General features: G+C 46.3%; 1 long non-coding RNA gene across 1 annotated transcript; it reads left to right on the plus strand.

Moving 5' to 3' along the window:
- Nucleotides 1-5,587: 5,587 nt before the first annotated feature.
- On the plus strand, nucleotides 5,588-8,478 carry LOC135441540 (uncharacterized). Its single transcript, XR_010438501.1, has 3 exons — nucleotides 5,588-5,743; nucleotides 7,014-7,218; nucleotides 8,391-8,478. It is a non-coding gene; the product is annotated as an uncharacterized LOC135441540 (long non-coding RNA).

Below are 8,478 nucleotides of genomic sequence, written 5' to 3' on the forward strand. Positions count from 1 at the left end.
GTCGGGTATCTGACACTCATCTTTGAGTGTGGAGCCTTTATAATGCAATGTGCAAATGCAGAAACTGAGACACTGATGATGTTATTTGCCAGAGTCCCAATCTCTGCCCAAGTTGTAATTCAACACTGCAAATTATTCTGTAGACCTGAGCCTGCGTTTTCTGTTTCCTGGCTGAATGCTTCAGCTGCTGCTGTTGATTTTTTGAACAGGAGCACCTGACTCTTTTATCTTTATCACTAGTGCCTTTATGATTTGAAAGCAGCTCTTGTTTAATTTTCTAGTAAAAGGGTCTAAAATCAAAATAATGGACATTTTAGAAGGATTAAGTAGAACACTTCTGTGAAATTTTTTTTTTTTAGGCCTGCAGTGAGCAGGTTTGAAGCCAGAAATTGGTGCCAGAGCAAGTGCCTTTCTGTGCTTGTGCTCTCCTGCTCTTCCTGTACTTTTATGTTCCTCTGGACACAGTGGGATGTGTTGTCATTTCCTGGGACTTCTGTCTAAGGCAACTGGTTTTCTTTTTAAGGTGATTCTTATGTTTCCTCTCATGGCTTCCCCAGGTGACCAACCTCCATTCCAAGGTGTCCTACTCTGCAATGGTCACTCTGGGAGAGCTCTCTGTGACCTTGAAGAAGGACATGGACTCTGAGGTGGATGAGGTTGCTTGGGTCCTTCTCCAGATGGTGTCCAGCTCCCCAGAATTTGTTCAGAAAGCAGCCAGTCAGACCCTGGGGATCATGGTGGAGAATGTGACTCCTGCATGATCAGTGACTGCTCTCACGGACATGGGAGTCAAGTAGGTTCTTCTTCTTTTAGTGATATTCTTCACCTTCGTGTGTGTGGGAGGGAGAAGGGATGAGACAGAGAATGGGAATGGTGGGAGGGAAGGGTCCTGTATCTTCTGTGGACTCATTGACTTTATTCTCCAACCAACCTCACTTCTTTCCTCGTCACCTATTTCTGCCCTCCTGCAGCCTCCTGTGCAGAATCACAGAAGTGTAGAATATGGGGAGTTGGATGGGCCCATCAGGACCATCGAGTCCAGCTCCTGGCCTTGCCCAGAGCAGCCCAAGGGTCACACCAAGTGCCTGAGATTGTTGTCCAAATGCTCCTTCAACCCTGTCAGGCTTGGTGCTGTGACCACTGCCCTGGGGAGCCTGTTCCAGTGCCCAACCACCCTCTGGGTGAAAAACCCTTTTTCCTGATATCCAAACTAAAGCTCCTCTGACTCAGCTTCCTGCTGCTTCCTGGAGTTCTCCCAGTCTGTCATATTTTCCCAGATGTGGTGACTGGTGGGGAAGGGAAAGTGCCTGCAAAGGCCAAGGATAGAGCCTTGTGCTTTTGTGGGCAGAGGGACAATTGCAATTGCAGCTGTGAGCAGTGTTTGGTATTTCACAGCTCTAACCACAGAGGCCCTGGGAAAACCATGTCTCCTCATGATGCCATTAACTTGAGAAATGAGGAGGGTCCTTGCTGGGGCGTGGAGCACATGGGGGACAATCTGCTGGGTGTGGCACAGCCTGCACTGCAGGTGCAGCTCCTGCCAAAGGAGCCTTGTATGACTGTCCTGGCCTCAGAGCTCTGCTTTATCTTCAAACTGATGTTTCACATTAGCCTTGAGATGATGAATCACTTTACAGGCACCTTCACAGGCTGACTGCCATGGGACAGTTGAAGCAAATGCTGCCTTAAATGTTAGTGCTGGGCCTGATAGTTCCCAAGAGAGTCTGTAGAACAGGACAGCCTGGATAAACTGCCTGCCACCCTTTCCTCAGCTTTGCAATAGGGTAAAACATTCAGATGGATCCGTTGCCAAGCCCCACAGAAGAAACAGGCTGCATTGCTGGATATTCTGCAACTTCACGGCCCACAACATGTTTTCCCTGCATTTGTTGTTTTCCAAAGTTCTGCAGATTTGGGGATAAATGGGTGGAAAGAGCCTCAGTCCTGCTGTAGCTCTGTGTAGTGAGTGCCCTCTGATGGGTCAGCATGAATTGTTCTAAATATCTAAATTATTCATAAGTAATCCATTTCTTTAATCTTTCTCAGAGTAAATACTGTGAAAGAAATTGAGTATCAGACAGTGCAGGGAGATTGAATTCCTCCCTCTTCCGTGCAGGCAGGCCTTGTGTACAATGCTAACTTTGTCTTTCCCTGAGGCCAGAACCTTCTGCACGTGTCTGCAGGTGCAGGGAGAGCCCAGGCTCCTTCCCCCAGCAAGGGCAGGGAGCAGCTCTGGCCAAGGCCGGCGCTGCTGCTGCTCCTTGTCCCTGTGCCCAGGGTTTGCTCTCTCCTCCCCAGCAGCCGCCCCGCCCCGGTGCGCGAGTGTGCGGCCCAACTGCTCCTGTCCCTGATGGAGAGAATTGGAGTCACCCAGCTCGCAGGCACCCCCAGGGCTGAGAGGCTGCCACACGTGGCAGGGAAGCTTGCTCAGGACTGTCACAAGGACACAAGGGAATGATCCTCATTTCACCTCCCAAAACAGGAAAACCATTTTGTGTCTGGCTATAAAGGTGAAACCACACAAGAGTGGAAACCAAAGGGAATATGAAGTTACCTCACTGTGTGAATAAGGGTCATAGAATCATGGAATATGCTGAGTTGGAAGGGACCCATCAGGGTCATCGAGTCCATCTCCATGCCATGTGCAGTGACCCCAAGAGTCACTCCATGTGCTTGAGAGCATTGTCCAAACTCTTCTTGAGCTCTGTCAGCCTTGGCACTGTGACCACTGCTCTGGGTTGCCTGGGCAAATGGCTGTACTGGGAAACCTGAGGTTGGCCAGCAAAAAGGAACATTGCCACCTTTTTCCTGTGGCTTGAAGGATTCTTTACTGAGATCAAAAGAGCTTAGATCAGCCAGTCCAACAGTTTGTTTGGCCTTAGGTGCACAAGAAAAAGCCAAAGTGTTGGCTAATGTTCATCACTGAAGGATCCCAAACATCTATTTCTCATCAACTTCAGACTATCCTAGAAATATGCCAGGGGTCTTTAGCCAACATATTCAGTCTTTCTCTACCTGTTCTGCAGATTTCTAGAATGCTGTTATCTGTGGCTCAGTGACCTCCACATTTCTTCTTGAAGAAAACTGTGGTTTCCTAGTGGCAAAATCAACCCAAACCACCAAAATCCCCTTCCTTTGATGATGAAATTCCCATGAATAGCTGCCAAGAACACCAGATCAACTAGCTGCCCCTCTGCATACACATAGTATAGAATAATCAAGAGGAGCATGAGGTGTTTTGTCCTGGCTTCCCTGCCAGTTAAAGAAAGGCAAATTATTGTGCAATGGCAGCAAGACACTGCTAACAGGCTCTGAATACAAAGCAGATGTGTTTTGCTTGTTCCCTGGGATCCTTTGATGCCACAGAAGCACACCCCCAGTTTCAGAGTGAAATGGTATTTTTCTGTTGCCCCACATTCTCCTCTTGCCTCTTGTGTAAATCTCCCTCTTTGCAAGTAGGTAATGCCTTCTCGTGCAGGGATTGCACCTGATGAGTTGAAGGTATCAGCCTCTTCTGTTAACACTCTCCCTTTGTTTGTTCACTATTGTTTTCCTTCCTTCCTTCCTCCTTCCTCCTTCCTTCCTTCCTTCCTTCCTTCCTTCCTTCCTTCCTTCCTTCCTTCCTTCCTCCTTCCTTCCTCCCTTCCTTCCTCCCTCCCTCCCTTCCTTCCTCCCTCCCTCCCTCCCTCCCTCCCTCCCTCCTCCCTCCCTCCCTCCTCCTCCCTTCCTTCCTCCCTCCCTCCCTCCCTCCCTCCCTCCCTCCCTCCCTCCCTCCCTCTCTTATTATGGACAGGAGATGGTGAAGATGTTGCTCAATCATCAACAATTTAAAATGTTTTTGGAGCAATCTCTTTCCCCCCCCATGACCTGGAAGATATTCTGACAAGAATTAAGAAGAAAGTAAGTGATTGGCAGGAGAAATGTCCCCTTTGTGCAAGTATTGCCACTGCCAATATGAAATCAAACATACCCAATCTGTCTTTAGCTCATTCCTCTTCTGCTGAATCATTTTGCTCCTGGGAATGAGCTGTTAATCCTCAGCCGGTTCATCTGCAGACCACAAAGGAACTGATATTATTAGGGAAAAAGTGGGGTTTTGAGTATTTTCAAAATCGGTCACAAAGAGGAAACGGAAAGAGGAGAAAATGGGTTTACATTTAAGCGTAAGCCCCCACTATGCTCTCCCTACTCTGCCCCTGTAAAGCAATTAAGTGAGAAGTGTGCTTCTGAAGATAACAGAGTCTTTGCAAAGGACACTGGAAGTAGTAGTGCCAAGAAAATTTCCAAATTTACAAAAGATGTCCAGGTCAATCCTAGTTACTACAATTACTGTCTGTCTTTTGGGAATACTGCCCTGCTGTCCAGCCCTGTGGAGCTGGAAGAAGCTTGGTGAATTCAGCAGCATCCAGTGGAAAATCCTTTGTTTGTTTGGGGGAGGATTTTATTTTTTTATCAACATTTTAGAAGGGAGCCTGCCTTTGTACAGGCACAGGGAGAGTGAGTGTTGAACCAAATCGACTTCCAACACAATGGGCCAACCCCCAAAGAATCCAGTTTTTCTGCTGCTTCCTTCACGAACACTCGTTGCCTGCAAATTTGCAATATTCCCATTTCTGCTCAAGACTGCGGAATTTGGGATTTTAGATTGCTGCTCAGACTGGTAGCACCCATAACCTGCCTTGGGCTATTGAAAACAAAGAGTTGGCATCACTGAATCTCTGCTCTGTTTCCATCTGTAAGTTAGGAAGTGTTTCCCTAAGCCTTGGTAGCAGTGATCCTGGTTCTAACTTGTGTTTTCAACAGTGAATTTCCTGTTTTATATTCTAAAGATTGATGAGGTTTCTCTGTGTCTTTGTAGGGGATGGAAAACCAGAAGGCTGAAGGCCCATCTGTCAAGGAGCCGGTGAAGGAGAGGAACGATGGCTCAAAGGAGCCCCAGGCCACATTGTCTGCTAGCAAACGGTACTGAGCACTTTTGTTAGATGTGACAAAGCACATGACAAGCTTTACATGTCTCTTCCTCAGGAAAAACTTTCTGGCACAGATGACCAATGCCACAGATTGTTTCCTTTCCCTACAAATGCTCTAGGATAAAAAATGTCTACTTCTGCATTGTGCTGACCACAACTTCTCTGGAGGGGTTTCCACAAAAATGGAGAGACAAAAAGACACCCATTGGCTGCAGCTCAGATGATCCAGTGCAGTGGCAAGGGCAGTGTGGTGGAGGCTGGGAGAGGGCCAAGTTTCTGCTGCCTGACTTGGGACAAGTAAATTCAAACAGTGTTGTAACTATATTGCTGTACATCGTATTTCCAGTCTCATACCTTCTGGGTGGTTTTCTCACAGCAGCTCTTCACAGCAGTGCTGTTGTTGCTTCCCAGCCAGGGCTCCTCTGCAGCCCTCCCTGAATGCCTCACCCCCTTTTATCCCAGCTGCCTCCACGGGCTACAGCTGCTGCCCAATTAAGGACATCACAGCTGCAGCCCATTTACAATAACTAGAATCAGGGCAGGGTCACTTATACAATACAGAGATCTTTTACTGCCATACATATATTTACTCAGGCTCCTATAAAACAGGGCTTTTTTTTCATCTGAGTGGAGTCATTTTCAGATGGGTGTTTTGATGAGAAATCTCAGTCTGGAAGCAAGATGCCATTCCACAAAGATGCAGTTCTCATCTGTGAGGTTTGGCCTGGCTGAATCATGGTTTTCTTTCCCTCAAACAGTACCAAGTTTGAGTAGTAAGTAGCAAGGCAATTCCTGAACAACTTCGGTCAACGGGTGTCTGAATGTGGACTTTTTGCCTTGATATTCCTGTCCTTCATGTAATTTGCTTGATGGACAGCATGTTTGGTTTATTTCCCCCTGTGCTGCAATCAGCATTTAAGACAGGAATTTGCTCCTTGCTGTCTCTTCATGGCAGTTGCAGAGCTACTTGTACCTGTTCTCCTCTGATAGCAGAGGGGATTTATTTAGCTCTGTCCTGCTCAGCAGTGGCAGGAAAGTGACCACATGCCTCAGTAGCATAGCTACCATCTTCCTGTGCTCATGGAAGAGACAGGTTGATCAGGAGAATTGTTCCCAGTGGGGTTGTTAAGCTGTGCATCTGGTCTCCAGGGAAGCAAATGAAATGTGAGCGTAGTTCTGGGATGTCTGGCTTTTGTTTTTATCTCTGTTACTGATTTTCTGAATCTTTCAAATATGGCCCTGTTTATCTGTTCAGATGCATCTGAGCTACTTTTCCAGATTGTCATGCCTGGTTGTAGAGACACTTCTCCAGAGTGATAAGTTTCCTTATTCTAAGACACACATGTCCCTTATGAGGAGGCATTTAAACTTGGAAGTAGTGTCTCTCTTTCTCCATAAAGCAATGTGACCTGTGTGCCCTGGCAGCCATCTGAAGATAGATCAGATGCATCTCATCCTTGGCTTTCCTGAGTGAGCAGTGGTGAGAATGCCACTGGCAGATTGTCTCCTGTAATGATTGTCATGAGGTCCACATTGCTCTTCAGACCCTCATGACTTTCCAGCTTGAAATCACATAATTAGGAAAGCTGCTCAAGATGTTTTGCTCACAATTAACTGAAGGCATTGTCTGTGGCTGCAGCTCTCTCCATAGAGAGCAGCAGGCACAACTTTCCCAGGCATTTTCCTGGGGAAGGCTGTGAGAAGATCAGAGAAAAGAGTGAGAAATGATTCTTATCTTCACTTGCTGCACCTGTTGCTGTGAACACGTGGAATGTGTTCTGGAGATTTGTTTACCAAAGGGTGATTTCTTAATTGACCTCTGGTGATGGTGTTTTGGATTCAATTGATCAATCTGGTCTGTGTGTATCAGACTGTCTGTACGGGCAATGAATTTTTGTATAGTATAGTATAGTATAGTATAGTATAATACAGTGATTGAGCAGCCTTCTGAAATCATGGAGTCAATGCTAATTATTTCCACTATGGGGATGCCATGCTACGATAATTATAACCAACAGGTCCTCATTTGGTTTTATTTTCCAGGGTGAAATCTCCCTCTGATGGACACCTCCTACCCAGTGCAAAAGCCCAGGTCACGTCACCTCCAGCTGTGGAAGAAACGGAGCTGCTCCAGAAGCTTTACCATCTCCTGGAAGCCAAGGGGTTTCAGACAAGGATGGAAGGAGTGGAACTCCTCCTAGACCTGTGCAAAACCAGCCCCCAGCTCATCTTCGCTAACATTGCCCAAGTATGTAGGGTATCTTCACTGCTCTTTTCCTTTAGCTCCTTTCCTAAGCCTGTAGCAGCAAAGTTAATTCAGTGTGTCTTGGCACTCCGTCCAGGCTGTTTGGGACACGCTGGTCCCTCTTACATGGACAAATGTAATTCAGGTCCAGGCTTCAGGACAAGTTATTTCAGTCCAGCTGTATTTGTCTGGAAGGTGCCTATTGATGCTGTTCATCAGATGATGGCAGAATTTTCTACTGGTGTAACTGCTTCTCTCTCCTACTCCCAGTTGGGTGAAGTGAAGGGAATCCAGCCCCTGAAAGCATGGCAATTGTTCTCTAGACCAAAAATGGGTTTGTATAGGGACGAGAAGTATCAGGCTGGGTTGATTTAAAAGCAGTTGTTTTTTTAAAGAATACTTCTATATACTCCATCTTGTCTAACACAGGCACAGCTCTGGCTACTCATTTCCATCCTTGTTCCTTTTCCTCTTGGTAAAGACAGTGCCCACCCTTCTTGGGGGTCTGTTTTTCTCTTTGGAAAAGGAGGAAAACAGCTAAGGACTCATCTCTGCCTTCTCCTCCCAGTAGCTGCTTTTTCCCTTTTTCCAGGAAAAGGTGCCTGATAATGAGGCTGTCAAGGGACTGAACCGGCTCTAATGAGAGCTGTACAATACATTACATTTCAGAAGTCCACCTGTTACTTAGAGAAATGGTCCAGATCCTGGAAGAGTTGATCAGAGCCCTGCACTTCTCCAGACACTGGCTCAGAAAAAAACAAAAGAAAACTTAGATCTCCTCCAGCCACAGTTTTAGCAAAATCATAATTGCCCTCAGTACTTGAGGCAACTGTATAGAAAACTGGGCATTGTAAACATCTGCTTCCATTCAAAGCAAAGGTACTCTTTAGCATTAATAAATGGAATTAATTTAATGATTTATAGATGGAGAGAAATACCATAGGAACTATTCTGTCCTCAGCCAAACCTCTTAAAAACAGAAGAAAATCTTTCAACCAGCATGATGTTGTGCCACCATTCCAGTGAGTTGCCCCAAGGAAAACAGTGAAATTGTGCAAGCAAGTGCTGACCTGACAGAAAGAATCACTTTCATCTTTGACATTGCTGACTGCTACATCCACTCTTCAAACAAGGACATTTGAATCCAGCTTTCACGTTGCTTGTTCTCTTCACAGATTTTTGATTATTTTGTCCTGAGAATATCTGACAGCCACAAGAAAGTGAAGCAGAGGGCGCTGGATGTGCTGGCTGAAATCACAGGAG

Source organism: Zonotrichia leucophrys, unplaced genomic scaffold (assembly GCF_028769735.1).
Source record: "Zonotrichia leucophrys gambelii isolate GWCS_2022_RI unplaced genomic scaffold, RI_Zleu_2.0 Scaffold_335_56504, whole genome shotgun sequence".
Classification (NCBI taxonomy): Eukaryota; Metazoa; Chordata; class Aves; order Passeriformes; family Passerellidae; genus Zonotrichia; species Zonotrichia leucophrys.